At 36.3% G+C, this 22,278-nt stretch overlaps 1 protein-coding gene across 1 annotated transcript in view; it reads left to right on the top strand.

The window, feature by feature from the left end:
* The window catches only part of SPOCK3 (SPARC (osteonectin), cwcv and kazal like domains proteoglycan 3), a 481,842-nt gene that overhangs the window by 181,420 nt on the left and 278,144 nt on the right, over nucleotides 1-22,278 (top strand).

Genomic DNA, 22,278 nt, shown 5'->3' on the forward strand with positions numbered 1-22,278 from the left:
CAAGCAAATATCCTTACTTTCTCCCTTGTTTTGAGAAAGACAGTGAATTGCTTTGGTGAGGAGCTAAGCAGCAACAGTCTCCAATTCCCATTCCAAAGGTCTCTTCTCTAAGAAATGCCTAATTTACAAACTTAAGTCTTCAGCCTGTATTACCACTTGATAAACTCTTTCAAGTAGTAATAATAAAATAAGGAACTGGATCCAAAATCTCACCCAGGGAGAAATAAACATTTATTGTGATCTCTGAGAGTGAAATTACAGAATACCAATGCAATATAGACCTCTCGAAATGCTCTGGTTGTTGGCATAACGGGATAACCGGCGTCCATCCCTCTGATCCATATTATTTTTTTAAGCCATAAAGTTCTAGAATGTCATTTTTATTAGATTATAGCATATATAAACAATGTATGACTCTATAACTGTGCTTAGCCATTAGTTGTATTTTCATTGTAATAGATTTTACTTGGGAGACACAAGGGTATAAGAACAAATACAACTTAAGAGTAGATCCTTCTAGTTAAGAAGGTTTGAGTTTCAAAGGATTTGTTTTGAAGGCATTACTACCACCAATCTTGTATTTGAGAGTCCACTGAATAACCATCTGAAATCATCCCAAATAACCAAATAATTGCATCAGCAAGAACATTTTAAAGTCTTGTGTGTGTGTGTGTGTGTGTGTGTGTATGTGTGTGTGTGTGTGTGTGTGTTTCTTCTGTACCTGGCTTATAGTAGGACTGAAAAAGTATTTCTGGTTGGAGCTGGGACTCAGCCCAAGACTGCAATAGGGATGAAAATAAATGAGGTCAAGGAAGACAAGTGACATGCTTAAAGAATAAACTCTCAAATGTTAGGTGATTTCCACTTAATTTAGAACACAGAAGAAAAGCAGAAAAAGGCAACTGTGAGGCTGGACAATCAGTCCTAAATATCCAGGGAAATAAATTTTGGCATATGATAAAGGTATACTAAACAGAACTCAAATAGTTGAGACTATGTGTCTGTCTTATTACAAATGTCATCTTGGGGTGCCTGGGTGGCTCAGTCAGTTAAGTATCTGACTTCAGCTCAGGTCCTGATCTCATGGTTCGTGAGGTTGAGCCCTGTATCAGGTTCTGTGCTGATGGCGTGGAGCCTTGGGATTCTCTGTATCTCTCTCTCTCTCTCTCTGTGCCCCTCCCTGACTCATGCTTTCTCTCTCTCTCAAAAATAAATAAATAAACTTAAACAAAAACTTAAAAAATAAAAAAAAATGAATGTTATCTTCTATCAGTGGGCATCAGTAGGGAGATTCTGACTGAAATATTTTTTACAAGGTATGTTAAATGGTCTTTCGTAAAAAATTTAAAATATGAAAGTAAAAACAAGATTATCTAATTGGGAGTTGTATTCAACAGAAAGTCAAATATAATCCTATCTTTAATGATTTTACTTAAGCTGTGGTGAGGAATTTTATCCAGCTCTAACCTGTAAGAGATGGGGGAAGTGCAGGTTATTAAGGTAGACCCCTTCAACAGGATCGCCTACACAGAATGATGTGGGATCGCATAAATATGGGAAAAAATAGTATTTTCGGAACTTCTGATAGTATGCACATGTCTGAAGACAGGACATCTAACCCACGGGGAGGAGAATGAAGATTTGGCTGAATGACACATTCAGTTCTAGAGCCAGGAAACTACAAAGAGTCTCATAATAAGGATTCTGGCAGGGGGAGGAAGAAAAGGGGAATAATTACCGGGACTAAGGAAATTACAGACTAAGTTTCAAGGCCAGAGAGCAGTGTGATATCATCACATGAGAGACACATGATCAGAGGTGAGTATGTAGACATATTTGTATAAGATTATTCATAGGAGAAAGTGAAACTGGACCTCTAGGAAAGTGGGTCCTATAGGGACTTCGGCTGAACTGGCTGGCAGGTGAGATTTCTACTTATCCTCTAGGATATTTTCATCATCTCTTACATTATTTTTTCTGCTAATCATACTTAAACCTGTGCCCCTCCAGTCCAAGTGTGGAGTCACACTTAGGTGTCTTGATAACCATATAGAAATAATGAAAGGCATGTAGCAAAAAATCAAAACCCCAAACAAATGAACAAACATGTACTGATATATCAGGACTAGGGATATTTACAATCTATGGAAAAAATGTTTTTTTTGTCCTTTTGACCTTAACCATCAAGACTTTATTCATATTTGTGTATATAATAATATATATATATATATATATATATATATGGAAATGGCTTGTGGTGAAGTTGACACTTCACCCTCACTTCTAATCACTAGTTTATTTTTTTAACCTACATCGAATGGAGTTTAAAACTAATTCATGGAAACAGTATATTTTATCAATGGGTAGATGTTAATTTGGAAATTAACACATCGCTCAAAGTATGCCTAAGTACGAATGTATTTGTTGACAAAATAATTGCTTAATATAAGAAATTTCAAGATTTAAAAGTTCTACGTGGAGATAAATTATCTTTTATTCAAGTTCTCTGACTTTTTTCACCCTGAAAACTACATCATTATTGATTAGTTTCAAATATCTATGCCTTTTCAACAAAATATAGCATTGCTTTACATGCAGTATATTTAACTACAATGATTTTTCTAGCTAGAGCATTATTAGTTTAAGTTAAATTGAAATTGTCACCAGATTTAAATCTCACAGGCCATATTTCATCTTTATTAAAAAGTTTCCTATTGACAGTGTACATGTGAGATCTATAGTTTTAATCACAGAACATGACTTAAGTCTTGCTGAGCTGATAAAAACTGAATCAACATGCTGCCAAGGTAGGTTCCATATTGCAGCCCTGTTTTTAATTAGATGGTTAAATTGCCATCCAACGGTGCTTTAAAACCTTATCTTTATCTTTCCATTAAGCAAAAGACATTCAGTGACTCATACTGAGAAATACAGGGATTTTTTTTTTCTTAAATCAGTTGTTCCTTTTCCATACCCACTTTCTTTGTTTTTTAGCCTTTCTTTTTTTTGATAAAGCTTGAATATTTGGTTTCAAATTTCAGTCCTAATTTCTCAGTTTATCCTTCCTTCTAAGCATGACAAATAATAAATATTATTTATATATGAACCATTGTGTCTCCTTAGTCCTTGATTGACACATTTAAAGGACTTTCTGGAAACCAGGATAATTCAGAGGTTTTTGAGAATCTAGAGATCATTTAGTTCGCATATTCAGATTCTTTCTTAAAGTTACCACTTTTGGAGGACATTTCAGAAAGAAGAGAGTGACTACTTCTATTACTAGAAGTAATCTAGTAATTACTAGATCTAGTAATCTACTAGTAACCTAGTAATTTCATATTACATGTAACTTCTGCTGGATGGAGGGGAATACTGAAGTCCAGTAATCTATAGTCCAGTAGCATATAATAATATTAATAATTGATAATATAGAAACACACTTATTGAGATAAAACAGCTGATGAATATGAATGCAATTATCGGAAGAAAACAAACGATTGTAATTTTATAGAGGACAGACTTCATTAAGTAAATGTGAATGGAGAATCAAAATAGTTTACTGATAGCTGCAACCTTCAATTCACCTTAAATTCACATAAATATTTTCAGTAACACTGGGGCAGAGACAAGCATATTCCTTTAGCATCCTTGCCAATATTGTGCTGTTGTGTTGAGAATTACTCGGGACTTACCATGGATGAAGCATGAGGACCTACATGCCAGGTATTTAATGATTTGGTATAATTCTTTCAGTTATTAAGGGTTTGTTTCTTCCTCCTCAATTTCACCTTCACTTTTCCACCTAAAAATGAGCAATACTTCTTCTCTCATAAGTCTTCTGTGAGGATTAAATCATATGTTTGAAGACTGTACTTAACCCATATAAACACTTTAATAATAATAATAGTAATATAATCATAATATGATGGCTAATTATATAATTATAATGGCTAATAAATATATTATTAGGTAATTATAGCTCTTGACTTACAATTTTAAAGTACAAGTATACCTTTTCTCCCCCCAAACATGATGTTACTTTGAGCATTTAAAAGTACAAACCCTTAAAAATGCCCATAGGTAAGCTACATTGGCACTAGGCAAAGATTCTTTTTTAGTTTTAAAAAATCATGCATTAATGCTGGCACTACAGATTTCCTACTGCTAAATTAGTAGTAATGTTTATGATGATGATGTCATGATACCATAATATGACTAATATATTCTGCCAATGAATCTGAACTAGATTAAATCATGGTGGTGATAATGGGCAACCCCACTGAGCATCTCTGCTAAGCATGAACAATTAAGAAATAAAATCATTAGTTGCAATTGAAGAATCAATGTTGGTATATAGTAGTTTTTCACAGGAAACTAAAGAAGATGAATCCAAGTAAACCTAAAATAATACAGTAATCAGTCCTCATTGCCTCATTAGCATCTTAAGAGATAATGACAATTGAGCCCTTTAGTGTGTTTTCCAGAGCCTAATTAAAAATGCAATTTATAATTTTTTAGAATTGGATACGGGTAAGTATTGGACAAAATGTCATTTAAGTTGAGCTCTTTTCTTCTAAGCTTTTTTGTTTTAGTTTTTGTTTCTATGACAGTAAAATTCAGATGAAATAAACACATGTGTCTTACACTATTTTCCTTCTTTATAAAGCTTGGATGTTTTAGCTATAACACGCAAGTGTATTTGTATATGGTAAGGTCTCAACAATCAAGCATTGACAGCCTATAGTATTTGCTGAGGGTGATATAAAATACTTGGTGTGATCTTAGGAATTGCACAAATCAATTATACAGCTTTACTGATGGAGAAGCCAGCATTCGTTAGTGTTGTCACATGTAAAGCTGGTTGACTTCTAGCCCTGTGCACCATATTTTCTGATGTCTGGGCAGCTTTCAAGCATCATTCCTCAGATTCTTATTTTCCTTCCCAGTGATAGCCTATTTGCTATGACCATTTTTTCCTCTACAACTCCAACCAATAATTGAATACATTTATATTAAATAACTATTTCATGGGGCGCCTGGGTGGCTCAGTCGGTTAAGCGTCCGACTTCAGCTCAGGTCACGATCTCACGGTCCGTGAGTTCGAGTCCTGCGTCAGGCTCTGGGCTGATGGCTCAGAGCCTGGAGCCTGCTTCCGATTCTGTGTCCCTCTCTCTCTGCCCCTCCCCAGTTCATGCTCTGTCTCTCTCTGTCCCAAAAAAAATAAACGTTAAAAAAAATTTAAATAACTATTTCATGTGTAAAAATGTGACACTTTATGTTTGCTTTGCATACTACCCCCAGCCTAAAAAATAATACCCTGAAGTCTTGATTAATTAATGGTATTTGTGTTATTGATTTCTCAGGCTTGTAAGTTCAGACTGTTTTTCATCCTTTTCCTCTTGACTCAGATTCGCTATTAAATTGTTGAAAATTTATCAGTTTCTCCCTCCACAGTAAGTTTATATAAACTTTGATCTTTTAGTGGCAAGCAAGATAAATCAGCACTGGATAAGTGAAGCAACAAGGTAATTGCTAATGGGACTCGGCATAATCAAAGTAAGAACTAACATCGCCAACTTTATGGTGGTCCAGATTCAAAATCCTGATAAAGTAGATCTGACTGGTAGAGTATAGGTTAGATACTCATTTTATGACTCATGTGGTTTCAGTTCTTCCTTCAGAACAGAAACCACACTGACGAGAAGGGAGGATCCTCTGAGGAAGATAAGGTAGTTCAAAAAGGAGAGAGAATGAATCCTGGCAGATGAATAAAATCCATGTTCTTTCTTTCTTTCTTTTTTTCTTTCTTTTTTCTTCTTTTCTTCTTTTCTTTTTTCTTTCTTTCTTTCTTCTTTTTTCTTTCTTTCTTTCTTTCTTCTTCTTTCTTCTTCTCATAAACAATACTCTACCTCAGATCTAATCTTATTTGTCTCTAGCTCTTCTTTGCTCAAATCTGTAATCCACAGGAAGGGAACAAATATCCTCAGATTAAGGTTTCAGTTGTGTAAACTAAATGCCTCTTGCTGTCTGTCACACTTTCCCTTAACTGCTTGTGGTTTTCTATGGTCATTTATCACTTATAACATTAATATCATAATTATTAAATACTTTGATTACAGAAACTATTTTCATAACCTTATAGTGTTTTAGAGAGTAAAATATTTCAGTAAAGTGAAGGCATGTTTATATTTCCTGAAGATGGTAATAAAGTGGATTATTCCCTTTGTCCTCAGCAAATGTGAATATCCCTTTACTAAGATAGATTATGTCATAGAGTAAAATAATTTCTAATATTTAGAATACAACAAATGTGTTTATTCCTACTCATCCTTGTCTTTTTTTACCTCCATTAGAGGCAGTATCTTTTTTTTTCTTTTAATGTTTGTTTATTTTTGAGAGAGAGAGCATGCAGAAAAGGGACAGAAAGAAACAGACAGACAGAGGATCCAAAGAAGCTCTACACTGACAGCAGAGAGCCTGATGCAGGACTTGAACTCACGAACCATGAGATCATGACCTGAGCCAAAGTCAGACTCTTAACTGACTGAGCCACTCAGGCTCCCTACAGAGGCAATATCTTTCAACAAAATAGATTCAATAAATATTGAAAGTATTATTAGACTAGATTTTTATCAGATGGATTCTATTACATATGAATATTAAATATACCAATAGATAAGCACATAGGTAGGAATATATGAATTCATAAAGATAAATAGGACTAGGAGTACCTAGGTGGCTCAGTCAGTTGAGCTCCGACTTTGCTCAGGTCATGATCTCATGACTTGTGAGTTCGAGCCAATGTTGGGCTCTGTGTGGACAGGTCAGAGCCTGGAGCCAGCTCAGATTCCGTGTCTCCTTCTCTCTCTCTATTGTTTCCCCCACTCGGTCTCTCGCTCTCAAAAGTAAATAAGAATTTATTAAAGAAAAAAATTTAAACAAATAAAGGTGAAAATTAAACTCAAATTAACTTCTTATGATGTTTACTTTTTACATTTCTTTTGTTAATCATGCTTGAAAGATATTATAAATAAAATATGCAAAAAGAAAAAGAAAAAAAGCCATGGTTTTGCTGAACACAAGACAAACATCTCATGGATGAAAATGGAGCCGTGAGCCTGGTTGAAGCTACCGGCTACTGGACTTTAGGTCTGATATTGTGCAGAGGAAGCCAGGAGTTGAACAGACTGGGGTAATGAATTAAAGGCGCCCTTGCATGGAACTTTTTTTAGAACTTAGTATTGCTCTTTGAAAGCAGGGGTACAAATAAGGTACCTTCCTACATATCAGGGGTAGATGGAGGAATTAAGCAGCTATTTGCAATCAACTCATCTTGAAGTTCAGGATGACATAAAGCTGCATATTTAAGCGAGAAAGAGACTTGTGTCCAGCCTTGGGACAAGGCTTCCATAGTAATACGCTCGGTGATACCACTGAGAGTATCATTGGGTGCAAGTTGGATCACCAATTTTAAGTGCAGTTCCTGTTTGGGAGCCTTGAAAGTACAAATGGAAGCAATTGCTCAAAGAATAGAGGAAAGCAAGGAAGGAGATGGACAGAATGAGAGAGAGATGGTTTAGAACCTTCAAAGTTCTAAAAGACAAGTGAAAAAAAAATAAAGTGGAGAAACATTAAAAATGTTAATTAGCAAAATTATAATAATTAACAAAGTTACATACTGAAAGATGTGCTTCAAAGGAAGAACGAAATAAAATCTAGAAATAGAATAGAATGCAAAATAGATGCAAGTGAATTTGGAAGGATTACCAGAAATTGATAAACTGTGTTGCCAAATTAATTAACTACGGCTCTCAAAATAAAAGGCCAGAGACTAATTTCATATTGCTCAAATTTTTTGAACAAAATGTTAGAAAACAGTAATTAGTTTAAATGTGGGTTGGTGCGTGGTTGGGAGTGATTAAGTTGGCTAAGATCCTAGTGGTGTCTTGGAGAACAGTTAACGAAAACTTAAGTTTTTGTTAATGAAAATATAGAGTTCACATCAGTTTGTGAAGTGTGAAATATTGCTCCTTAAAGCCTCTTCTCTGTTACCTAAGCTTCCATGGCAGGGACTCTAGGTGCCCCCTTTTGTTTCTATCATTTTTTCATAGGAGTCGAACCACAAGTCTGCTGGGCACACTGCAACTCCTACTGAAGGTTACGTTTCTGAATCTCTTTGGAAGCTAAATATGGCCAGCTGACTAAGCTCCGGCCAAAGGAAAACTCATGAAAAATGTCATATGTGACATTTGGAGATTATATGTAATAGAACTCAAGAGGTCATCATGGACTACGAACAGAAAACCAGGTGCCAGGGCTGGCAACACAAGAAAAGTCCTGCTCAAGTCCGTGTCACCATGTAGCACCATCATTGGTCCAGACTGCTTGGCTTTTATTTTATGTGAAGAAAGAGTAGCTTAGCTGTTTAAGCCACTGTAATTTTTTGTTTCAACCATACATATTCCTAAGAATTTTACTAGTCCAAAAAATTAGAAGTTGGGGGGGGGAGGAAGAAAGAGAACCAGTCCAACACATAATAAGAGAAAAAAGAGAGGCAAGGTGAACCATTGTAAAATAAAAGATAAAGAGTTCCAACATGTCTGTGATCATAGTAAATGTAAATGTGTGTAACCTTGCTGTCACCCTGAAGAACACAGAAAGAGTAACTGAATGTGTAAAAGAAAAACGATGTTATGTTAAAACAAAGCAGCACTTTTTGTAATGGGGGAGTGGAGTATACATCCCAGACCCCACCATCCCCCAAAAAAATCCAAGATGATGAAAATAATGATGAAAATAATTTTGCTCTTAAGAACCATCAAGAGTCCGGGTGTTGCATGCATGAAACCACATACTTTTTACTTTAATATCCACACATTGATAGGATTACTGGGAAAATGAATGAAAGCTACCAGTATGGAAGAAAAATTTGACATGCTTCTATGAGAAGTATTATAGAACAAGTAGGTAATATGTCAAACTGTTAAAAGTGTTATAAAGAAAAATTCCAGGATGTTAAGGGGTCATATAAGAAGGAAATCTGATCTATTCTATCTGACAGAGTTGTAAAAGACTTCCCTGAAGAATGACATTTCAAAAAAATATGTCAAGAATAATTAAGATTTAATCATGGTGAGTAGATGGCCAGATTTCAGGCAAAGGGAACATGGAAGGAAAGGTGTGGAGACTTCATTATTTGATTAGAGACTGAGGTGAATGAAGTTAAAGAGAATGGAAAATTCTAACAAACCATATTATACAAGGTCTTCTCTGACCCTCTCCAGGGCACCTTGAATGTCACATTGTGGAAAGGAGGATATTCCTCAGTTTATCAGTAAAGGCCAGAAAAGTTGAAGAAGAAAAAAAAAAAAAACCCTCAAATGCGAGATTTTATTTTTCAATTAGTGCTATACATTTCCAAAAAATAGCAAATTTAAATTTAGTAAAACCAGTGTTAATTATATTCAAAATGCATACAACTTCTAGAGGTAAAAATAGTGTATTGTCATGAGGTATTTTCACCCTTAACGGTTTATAGCAAATCTTATAGTTTAGCCTGTTCTTATGTTATTTTCTCAATGAGAGTAAACAGCTGATTTCAGAATTTAATAATTTGTTTGCTACTCTACAGTGATACTTGTAGTGTGCTCAGAGCCATTTTTGGAATTGTTCAGAGGTCTAGTCGAACTGTGTTTATTTGGCAAAAGGCATCAGTCCAATGACCATCCTTTTTCGTCTCAGGCAGAATTTCCAATAGTCAGAAAAATTGCAGATCTTTTTCCTTCCTTATGTTGCTATCTTTAAGAATTTCTTTCATATATTGTATATCATTCTTAGTAAAGATTACAGATCCTCTAATATGGAGAATTTCCTGTGAAATAGTTATCTAATATATGACACCTAAGAAATTCTAGAAGAAAGTTTTGCCGGAGTCCAGCTCCAGCAGGTCCAGAGGTTCCTGAAGGATGAACGGCGCTGGCAAAAAAGTGAAAATAAAATAAAACTAAAATAAAATGGACACAGACAACAGCAGTGTGTTAGACTGGCCCGCTTTATTGTAGCAAGCGTAGCATTATATTTGTTAGCAAATTCCTTGTAGCATGCATTATCTATGTTTCTCGGCATTACCTAATTCTAAAATGTTCCTTTGTGTGATCACCCATAAAGGAACAACATAGTTATTTTCTTGTAACATTCCCTCCTACCCTTACAAGGTCATCTAGCTCACAACACCTCAAGTGGAATGTTTTACAAGGACGTGACTTCTAAATTGTTCCTTGTGTGATTTGAGGCACAAGGAAGAAAAGTATTCGCTTTGGTCTGGGGTGCCGGGAGGGAGCCAGGAGGGCCCTGGGAATCCACGCCTTATGTGCTCCCGAGAGACAATGTACACCTAGGAACTAATAAACCATTCTGTACCTTAACCCACCAGGTCCAGTTATCATCTGGAATGCCTCCTGGGGGCCAAGTGGGCCTAGGGGTTGGAGTAACTTATATCCATAGATACATTCCTTTGTTGCCGGACTGGGGGTTTCGAACCCATTTGTCCCCCTCCTTGACTGGGAAATATATGGGGCTATCCTTCCTTTAGGTAGGTGAGTCTTTATAGGGGTGGCAAGGGCTAGATGTAGGGCTGCATGATTTCCCTGCGGACTCTTATTTCTTTCCCCAACGGTTCTTTTCCCTGGGGGGCCCTTCGTGGGCAATTCCCCAACTGACATTCCCCAGGTACTTTCATTGGTAGAGGGTGCTGCCCCGACCAACGCTAAGGCCAAATTACATAAAAGCAGGAGTACAAGAAGCTTCACTGTCATTGGGCTGCCATGCAGTTCCCATCCGTCCACCACCTGGGCCCTGCCATCAGGCTGGTTGGATAGTTCGGCTTCCAGCAAAGTTTCATTGAATTACCTACATTCAAGAGGCTACATCATCCTGACACGTCTTCCCTTCTCCATAGCTTGTAGTTAGTTAGCCTGACACTGGGCTCCACATATATTTCACATTAATTAAATAATTTATAGTCTATATTATTAAAAAAAAATAAGAGAAGAGGTTAAGAGGTCACTGTAATTTCAAAACATCCTGTGGAGAGCTATCTGGTAGATATTATTTGTAGTGGTTTGGATCACATACTCTTGGTGTGAAGTTCTGTGATAGTCTCTATGTCTACACTCCTGCCTTTGGTTCCCACAGATGTTACGAACCTGACCTGGAAGAGAAGTTCCCGGATGACCAAATAGGCCTCAGTCAATACTAATGTCAATAGTTTTGTTAATATTTATATACACAATATTTCTAAATCAAAGTTATGTAAAAATGTCATTAATTTCAAAAAGGCATTGTGTATATTTATTATATTTAAGGCCATGGGTGTAGTCCATTTTGATCAATTCTACTTGTTTAAGAGGTGGGCATGGCCTGCTGGTTACTGGGGACGTTTGGGGCTTGATGTCAGAGTGAAACTTTCTAAAAATAGGCAGAGCTAAGGAGGGAATCACTCAGTGGTCAAAGAATTTTTTATACTGGCCAAAAATTAGAGGGTGGCCATGGAGCAAGGGTAGAAAAAAGAGAGCTAGTTTTACTAGGAGAAAAATGGCATATCATATCTACCACCCACTCACATTGTCCTACTCCTAGAGGACTAGCCACATGTTTCCCCCACTATCCTCCTATCTTCAGTTATTCAATCCAAGTTTCTAACCAGACAGTCAGAGAAATTTTTATGACACTGGGACCCAGTCTAGGACAATAGTAGTTTACAACTCTACCACTTAAAGGTAAACACAGTTCCAAACAATGAAGAGGCAAAATAATAAAATATGATATTCATAAACACAGGACTTTTATTTAAAGAACTGCTTAGTATTTATTTGATAGATTGTTGGGACATGCCTTAACATATCTAAATTCCCATTAAATGATATTTTTCTTTATATCTTCTGTTTATATATTGTTCAATTATTATTTCAGGATTTATTTCTAGAAATGTAATTATTGGGTTAAAGGGAATTTTTAGGTGGGACATTTTGGTGGCTCTGTTGGTTAAGTTCCTGAGTCTTGATATGGCTCAGGTCATGATCTCATGGTTTGTAGGCTGGAGCCCTGTGTCACATCAGGCTCTGTGCTAACAGTGTGGAGCCTGCTTGGGAGTCTCTCTCTCTCTCTCTCTCTCTCTCTCTCTCTGTGCCCCTCCTCTACTCTTGCTCTTTCTCAAATAAGTAAATAAATGAACCTAAAAAAAAATCTTAAAAAGGAATTTTGAGGCATTTCACACCAAATTCAATAGATCTCATCAGAAGGAATGATACTTTTATACTGTCTGAGCTCTTGTTCTCACTTGGAAGAGAAAATAAATTTGAAAATAATTCTAATAATTCTAATAATTGAAATAATATTTATATGTTATTTCTGAACTTTTGAGTTCTTAATTTCCCTTTCTCTGAGCAAACCTTTCATTTTCAGTCAGGAAATGTCAAGAAATGGATTCTACAAATAGACAGCTGAAGAGAGCAGCATTTGCACAATAGAGATCATGAACAAAGGTGTGAGCAAGTTAAGGATCCAACAAAGGATGGTGAAGCACTCAAAGTCTAGCCGTAGGGAAAGTTGCCACTACTCTCGGGCCTTAAGGGACATAAGGAATCTAGTGAGACTTAGAGCCATTGGAGAGATACTCTCCAACAACTATGTGGTCATAGGTAGAGATTTAAAACAAAGTGACAGAGACGGAAAAGGGGAAAATAATACCATATTTTGACTTCTCTCATTCTGAGTCACTAACCTCTCTGTAGAGGAGAAGGAAGTTAAGATGGTAAATTTCAAAGAGATCACACAGCATGCAGTAGGATGGAAAAGGGTCTGGATTTGCAATCAAGCATAGCTCACTATCCTTTCCCCTCAGTATATAATTTTGCCTTTAAATTGCCCTTTTCCCCAAGTGGGAAAATACAGAGTCCTGGTAACCCTGCCGTATCACCGTGGAGAATATTAATTTTTTTCATACTCCTTCCAGAGCCAAAATTGAAGCATTAACCACTATTGGTGCTCTTCATATAAAGTGCCAGAGAAAACAGGAAGAGAAGAAATTATTAAATATAGCTAGTAAAGTCGCCATCTCCATCACGAAGTCTAGGCTAGTAATTAATCATAGCTTCCTACTTCTGGCATCCATTCCATGTTGTCCCACCCTCTCCTCCCCCTCACTTTTTCCCAATAACTTTGAGCTGGTTAGGTGTTCCATTTCTCCTTCATCCTCCTTTCCCTCTCTCCCTCCCTCCTCATTTTCTTCTTCCTTTCCTTCTTGTTCTCATTATCCTTCTCCTTCTCCTTCTTCCCTGGTGAGGTGACCCAGATCTTAATTCCCATAGGATGTAAATCATTATGCCATCCTATATTGGTGGCTGCAAAACACAACTGACCGGTATATTAGACGTTGGAATACTAAAAGGTACTCAAATGTATTTTCTGGTGTTTAGACACAGTCCCCCTGGCCACAAATAAGGTCCTTTTCTCTAAGCTTATGAAACATAGTCAAGCAGAAGCATTTTGGGTTCCAAGGGGCCAAATGGTCCTCCTGAATAGTGGTGCCTTATTGAGACCTCAGCGATGACTTCGGACCCAGCAGTTTCTGCAAATGGTAGTGATAGTAACCAAGTAAGCCTTGTAGAGGAAGACTGTTAGTCAACATGGACTAAACAGAAACCACTTTAGTCAAAAATTTTCTGGTGTAGTCTCTATACATGTCATCATGGCCATTTTGTATACCTGGGATTCTTGAACAAAAAATGGGAAGGATGGAGGAGACATCTTGAGGGACTAGAGAAATTGCTGACTGACGTCATAGGATTGAGAGCTCTCTCTGGGTGGCATTTATATGGAACACAAGTATCTATTGCTCTGTGTATTCCTAGGACTATTGATATGTGTCTTCCACTAACCTCTTGTCTCCATTCATTCAGTCTTGTTCTTTCCATATCTGTAATCAGCCACCCAAGCGTATTAACCACAGCCCATGATTCAGTATCTAATTGTGACTCAAATTATCTCTCCTCCCACATAAAATGGATAATGTAATGCACTGCTCTACACATTAACTAATGGAATTTATCTTTATCAGTATATTTTAATCCCTGGGGGATATCTATCATATCCTTGAATTGGACCATAATACCCTGGAATTCACTTCTGACCTGTCCATAAACTTGGGCTATACTTGTGGTCTTATCTTCATCACCACTTGAGGCTATAGTTATGGGTTGAAAGAGATTTGGTACAGCAGTAAGACCAAGTATCATGGATATCTGAGTCACTTACTCACTTAGCTTATTTGGTTATCCTACTCAGACCTGCTCTTTTAGTTAGTAGTAGCATGGGGCTACACGTTAGAAATATCCATTTTATAATGGGCCAACTGAATTACCTAGTTGTTTGTTTGCTTGTTTGTTTGTTTGTTTGTTTTTCTGGTCAGGCCTTGGAGATAAACTATAGAATACTTTTCAAGTGGAGAATGGTTGACAGCAAAAGATTTGCCTACTGTGAAAATCGTAGGGTTTTGTAGTATGATTCTCCTATTTGGTCATCAAGGCTCAAGTAGCAATACTGCTCGCATCTTCACCTGGATGTGATATAGATCCTCCCTCTGCTCCAGGCTCTATCCGGTCAAGTAGCTTTATGGAATATTCAGTACTTGGACAGGGACAGCACATTCAAATGATGTGGGGATAGCACAACATGCTCCAAACTAATAGAACTCTAAACTTTACCAAAGTGACAGGCCCCAGAACGTTGGCAGCATTTATCGCTATGCTCTGGCAAGTAAACGAATAGCTAAGGTACAGAGGTAATGTTAGAGTAGTATTCCGGGTATTATTTCTGATTATATATGGTAAAGCTCCTTTATGTGATAAGTGGAGTCCAAGGAAGCATAAGTAGTGAAAATGTCTTTTTTTGTATTATTACAAGGTTAAGGAACTATCTAGGCATGTCTGCGTGTCTGAGTATCTGGCAGCTCCATGGGTTCCTGGCGCCACCCAAAATTAATTTGATTTGCATTGCTGTTTGATGCCATAAAATTAATGGATCATCCTGGATCATGTGGCTTGCTGATCTACTGGTACAATGGCTGTAATTCTAAGAATCTTCCAGTTAGTTGGTGTCATCTTGATCTGGGGGACTTGAGCTGAGAGAGTAGTGGGGATGTGAGAATTCAACTGCTTCCTGACATTCCCCTGCTTAGGATTCCCTGCCTAAGTTATCTTCCTTGGGTAGGAACTTTGGGCACTCACTTTTGAAAACTTGATTGGGGGGAAATAAGAGCATATTGCCTGGAACCATTTATATCTACATTCAAAGGATGGGTAGGTGAGCTATCAGAGATTTTAACGTGATTCTTTTTCTAATATTTTCTCCAATTAGAACCAACTGGCAAGAAATGGCAGCAATGAAATTTGGGTGACTTTTTTAAAAACTAAATTATTTAATATGACTTAAATGAAAGCTCAATGAATAAGTGTATGTATTTTGTTTATGTTTTTGAATAGCAAGTGTTTGCCCTAAAAAAACAAACATTTGATTTATTATTTCAAAAATCCATTGTTTTTTCTAAATATTTGTCTCAAGATGGATTTTTTCAAGCTCCAACATTCTTACCACGTAAACTTCCTGAATTGCTTAGGGTTATATTATTTTATTAATCTAGTTTCTGTGTAACCCAATTTAGCAAATGTTTTTTCAATTACATGCTCAAAACTTGTCATCTAGTTTAATGAATCTAACAAATTGTGATATTCTCAAATAGGATTTGGAACTGACTTTTTCCCTTGTTTTACTTCTGGCTCTAGAAACTGATGCATCCCACCTTATTCCAGTCTTTTTCTACCCGATACCAGAACAAATTTTGCTTTCATTATTGGTTTGCCTATATTAGTGATTGTTAGAGGTGATATTTTTTCTTAATGGGAAGGAGGGGGGTGATTATTTTTTATGAAAAAGAAAAGTTAAACGATGTTATTGAAAACAGTGTGTCATAAACTTACTCTTTGTATTTTTGCAAACTTGAAGACTGGGATGGGCAGAGAACCTTTGAATTTACATTGTTATTCTTTTTTGGAAACCTCTTCCAAAAACTTCCCTTAGAGGCTAAGTGGACATTTTATCTGCCTTGAAAGTTATAACATATGGCTTCTACAAAATATTTTCCTACTGCGTGACAGGGGTCTCCATTTTTCAAAATGGCTGCATTTCCAAACAACTGTTACCTGACCAGTAAGGCAATGTCACACATTTTAGGTTTGTGTTTAGGTTGGCATCCCACTTCAATATATCCAGATCTGTGTCAGGGAGGTTATTCCAGGATTTAGTAACAAAAGATCAGAAAATTAATATCTCCATTCAATTAAAGTTCCACTCATGTAACATGCCAAAGTGTTTCCAGGCTGTAGGGGCTCTAATCAGTGATGGGGACTTATAAGGATGCAGCTTTGCCCCTTCAGGATCTGATTTTCTAAAACCTTGGGAGATAACCATCGTAGCTGAAATGGAAATGCACAATGGAGGACTGTGAATGAGAGATATTTATGGAGAAGTCCTCAAATTGGTACAACATTTTTCCTTTACATTCTACGGGTTAAATTCGGTCACCTGGTTACCATCATTCATTAGAGAAAAATAAAAGAATGTGGTTAAATGTTGTGTTCAGGAGAGGAAGAAATGGAATTAGAAAATGGCTAGTATTCCCTGGCATATGTATTTTTATATTGGGTAAATAAATAACTTTTCCACCTACAAGTACAGAGTTGAAGAAAACATGATTTTTTGTTTAATACTTTTATATTTAAAACATTAGGATAAAAAACTAAATGCAAATACTTATAACAGAAAACTGCCCATTAGAATATATATATAAAATATGTATTAAAATTATATGCAAAATATATATTTATATGTTATGTAATTGTATACATTTAACATTTTATATAAATGATACACGATTATAAATGTTAATATACAATTTCTACAGATCAAATTTGTATGTATAATAAGTAGAAAAATCACAGAAACCATACATTTGCATCATTTTACCATAATGCTGAAACTTTTGTGAAAGTTTTTTACTCCTAGGTGTAGAGCAAGAGATAGTTTTGTTTCTTGTTGTTTAGCGTTTCATTAGAGGCCTCAAAGGCCAAACAAAATAGAATGGGTAATAAAGACTCAGAAATTTTGAAGTCTAATCCAAGTGTGAGACTATTTGGGAGGTGCAAAGAGATTATGAAACTGATTTTGTCAACCGCAGTCCTAAATTCTTAATGGAAATGGAAGGTGATCAGAGACAAGAGTTGTATCCCAGTCTGGAATTGTTCGCAGGCTGTGGTACATCCTCCTCCACTGCCCCCTGGTGGAGGAAAGAGAGCTGATTCTTGTCAGTTGTGAAGTGGCTTTCTGATGACAACCTGGAAAGCCTTGAGCCTCATTTATCCTGAAGGACTTGAGGACCGGTATTAATTCGGACCTGAATATTTTTCACCGCGAAATCACTGGAAGTTGCTGTTCCTGTTCATCATAGGGTCAAACTGAGGCGGCTCCGCTGAGAAAGGACAGCTCTTCTGTCAGGGTTCATGCTTACATTTGTGGGGCACTCTGCCGACAGGGGCCAACAGAAAGGTGTTCAAAAGAACTAGGCCGGCTGCTGGAAGAGAGGTGGGATTGAAACTGAAAGCCAGGTGATAGGTTTCTGGACTCTCAGGGGTAGATGTGGGAGTCAAAAGTGACTAGACAAAGGGAAGAAAGGGCCCCATCAAGGCATCTGCTGCCAGAGGTGACCTCCGGGAGAATCTCCATGGAAACCACAACAGCAACCATGAGAGGAAGAATCGGCAATTGAACATTTCCCACACGTGTCAGGAGGACTTGTCCTTTCCCACTGTTGTTTTATTTGGACCAATGGCTACAGCTGTCAGAAACACATATTAGTGAGTCTGCAGGTGGGATGGAGGAAACAAGAACTTTCTTATCCCACTCCAGAATTTCAAAACCGAAGTAGGACCCCAGCTGGAGAATGAATGGGATATGGCGACATTCTAATTGTAGTTAAACTATTAGACATTTCATTATAAAAAACAAACAAACAAACAAAAAACAACTGAAAACACTGCCTGAGTTTTGTTTTTTTTTTTAACGTTCATAGTTGGCTGAACAACATCCTTATAATAAATCTCTTTATATATGTACACATATCTCCTATTGGTTATGTTTCTCTGGAGAATCCTTTGCATCGGAGTGCTACTTCGGAACTCAGGTGACAAAGTTGGGAAGTGATCTATTGTCCTACATTGGTACAAAACCTACTGACACATTGGCGTTCATACTCATGGTAGTCTTAGTGGGACTGAGAGACTTCCCTTGGCATTCAGTGCACTCTAACACAGGGCATTGTGGGCGGGGGGCATCAGAAACCTGACAGTTTGAAGAGGATGCCTGGTCAGAAGAATTTAAGTGGATTTGTTACTGAGATTTAAATTCAGGGACGCCCAATAATAACTAGCCAAATCTGTATGTAGTTGTGCAGTATGTGTAGTATCTGTATGTGGTTGTGTAGTATGTAGTTACAATTTGAGTATAAATGTAAATGAGACTTAAGTGTACCCTCTTCAGACATAACAGTTACCTACAATATACTCATTTTATTGAGATACAACTGACATACACCATTACATTAGCTTTAGGTGTACATGAGTCAATGTTTGTATATATTTTAAAGTCACAAGAAGTCTAGTTAACATCCGTCGGCATGTATAGTTAAATATTTTTTTCTTGTGATGAAACTTTCAAGATTTACTTTCTTAGCAACTTTAAAATTTGCAATACTATATTGTTAACTATAGTCACCATGCTGTACATTACACCTCTATGACTTATTTATTTTATTACTGGAATTTTGTACCTTGACCCCTTTTACCCATTTCCCTGTACTCCACCCTCATCCCAGCTTCTGGCAACCACCAAGCTGTTCTCTGTATCTCTAAGCTTTTGTTTGTTTGTTGGTTGGTTGGTTGGTTTTTAAAATTCCACATATGAATGAGATCATACCATATTTGTCTTTATCTGATTTTATTTTATTTAGCATAGTGCCCTCAAGTTTCATCCACTTGATGAAACTTGCAAATGGTAAGATTTCATTCTTTTTTATGAAGAGTATTCCATTGCATATCTATCTATCCTTATATTTATAGCTATCTATCTATCATCTATGTATCTATGTATCTATCTATCTATCTATCTATCTATCTATCAATCCATCCATCTATCTATCTAATCTCACATTTTCTTTATCCATTCATCCAACAGTGGAGACTTAAGGTTGTTCTGTATCTTGACTATTGTGAATAAGTCTGGAATAAACATGGGGGTGCATATATCTTTTTGAGTTAGTACCTTTGTTTTCTTTTAATACCCAGAAATAGAATTGTTAGAATGTATGGTAGTTCTATTTTTAATTTTTTAAGGAACTTCCACACTATTTTCCAAAGTGACTGCACCAATTACATTCCTACCAACATTGTGCAAGAGGTCCCTTTTCTCCACATCCTTGCCAACACTTTTTCTTATCTTTTTGATAATGGCCATTCTAAAAGACGTGGTATGATACCTCACTGTGATTTTGATTTGATTTCCCTAATGAGTAGAAAGTGATGTTGAGCATCTTTTCTTGTACCTGTTGGCCATCAGTATATCTTCTTTGGAAAAATGTCTATTCGTAGTCTCTGTTCTTTTTTAGATTGGATTGTCTGGTTTTGTTATTGACTCCTATGAATTCTTTATATATTTTGGATATTAACCCCTTATCAGATATATAATTTGCAAATATTGTTTCACATTCAGCAGATTGCTTTTTCATTTTGTGGGTGGTTTATTTGTTATGCAGAAACTTTTAGTTTGATATAGTACCACTTCTTTATTTTTGTTTTTGGCATCAGATCCAAAAAAATTATCACCAGGACCAATATCAAGGAGGTTACTACCAATATTTTCTTCTAGGAGTTTTATGGTTGCAGGCCTTATATTCAAGTTTTTAATCCATTTTGAATTAATTTTCATATGATAAGATAGTAGTCCAGTTTCATTCTCTTGCATGTGGCTCTCCAGCTTTCTCCACACCATTTATTGGAGATACTGTCCTTTCCCCATCGGATATTCTTGGCTTTTTTTGTTGTAAATTAATTCACCGTATATATGCGCGTTTTTTCCTGAGCTTTATATTCTGTTCCATTGATGATCTATGTGTCTGTTTTGTTTGTTTGTTTGTTTGTTTTTGGCTTGTTTGTTTAATTTTTTTTTTTTACATTTACTTATTTTTGAGAGACAGAGAGAGAGAGACAGAGCACAAGTGGGGGAGGGGCAGGCAGAGAGAGACTCTGAACTGTCATCACAGAGCCGGATGCGGGGTTCGAACTCACAGACCGTGAGATCATGACCTGAGCGGAAGTCGGATGCTTAACTGACTGAGCCACCCAGGCGCCCCAAGATTTTATTAAGTCATTTTTACACCCAAAGTGGGACTCAAACTTAGAATCTCAAGATCAAGAGACACGTGCTCCACAGACTGAGCCAGCCAGGCACCCTTATGTGTATGTTTCAATGCTAAAACCATATTATTTTGATTAATGGATTTGTAGTATAGTTTGAAATCAGGGAGCATGATACCTCTGGCTTTGTTCTTTCTTAATATTGCTTTGACTATTTGGGATTTTTTTCTGGTTCCATGCAAATTTTAGGATTGTTTGTTTTATTTATGTGAAATGCCATTGGAATTTTGACAGGGAGTACATAGAATATATAGATTGACTTGAATATTAGTATGGAAATTTTAACAATATTAATTTTTCTCTTCTGGTTCATGAGCATGGAATATCTTCCATGTATTTGTGTATTCAATTTTTTTCATCAATGTCTTATTTTTTTGAATGTACGTCTTTTACCTCCTTGGTTAAATATATTTCTAGGTGTTTTATTCTTTTTTGATGTGATTATAAATGATGTTGTTTTCTTAATTTCTTTTTTTTTCAAGTTTGTTATTAGTGTATAGAAATGCAGCAGATTTCTGCATATTGATTTTGCATCCTGCAACTTTACTGAATTCATGTATTAGTAGAGTTTTAAGGGTTTTATATATATATATATATATATATATATATATATATATATATATAAAATCTCATGCCATCTAAATTCCAAAACTGAAGTACAATCATGGCTGGAGAATGATTCAGCTATGGAGACATTCTAAATTGTATGATGGTTAAAGTGTGCTGGACATTCCACTATGTAAAAAGCTATTAAAATACTGCTTGAGTTCTTATTTGAAAAGAGTAAATTATTAGGTGCAAGGAGCTAATATAACACTTTCTGAGAATTAGATAAAGAATCTGGTTACTTCTTGTACCCTTTAATCCAGGTTGTTCAATATATAACTATATGTCAACATGAAAAGCTGAAACTCAAATGAGTAAAAAATATATATAAACTCTTTAGTCTATATCTGCCATATTCCAAATGAGAAAAGTACCTTAATATGTCCCTTAATTAGAAAAAAATGACAAAGTACAACCTAATTCAATAATTAGATAATAATTGGTTAAAATAATTCAATTTAATTCCTTTTGGTTATTAAGTCGGTTATTAAGTTGGTATAATAATTTGGTTATTAAGTTTCTCAGCTGCCTCCTCACTTCCTTTTTTTTCTTTCCAAGATAATGTGTACTTGGTCATATGTTGAGAAGGGCACAGTGAAAGATAGATTTGACCTCATCTTAGTCCTGTTGGGTGTAGACTCCTATCTCTCTTAGCCTACATCCATCTCACTGGCCCCACTCTATAACTTTTGTGCCAGGATCACCATGGCAAGCCTTAGCAGCCCTCAAGTTGGTGATCATGCTGCATAAGGACTGAAGGTAGCCTTAAAAGTCCACGGTGACCCTTTGATTGAGTGATTCTCCCAACAGAGTTACTAAGATGTGCCAGTGCCCCAGAATGTTCAAGGACAGTCTTTGAGGTGGTGTTCATGTTCGAAAGATGGGGCAAGGATTGTCAAATGATACCCTCTGTTTTACTCTCACTCATCTGAACATTGTCCAAAAGTGGCTTGAAGGAAGCCTAAGAAAAGGGAAATAGAGATTGAGATTTAATTTTTTTTTTTTTTTTTGCTATCTGTCATTGGTTCTCTTCCTTTTTCCTCTCATTCAATCCCAGAAAGAATAATGGTCTCTTAATTGGTATGGGCTGCTA

This window comes from Lynx canadensis, chromosome B1 (assembly GCF_007474595.2).
Source record: "Lynx canadensis isolate LIC74 chromosome B1, mLynCan4.pri.v2, whole genome shotgun sequence".
NCBI classification, from domain to species: Eukaryota; Metazoa; Chordata; class Mammalia; order Carnivora; family Felidae; genus Lynx; species Lynx canadensis.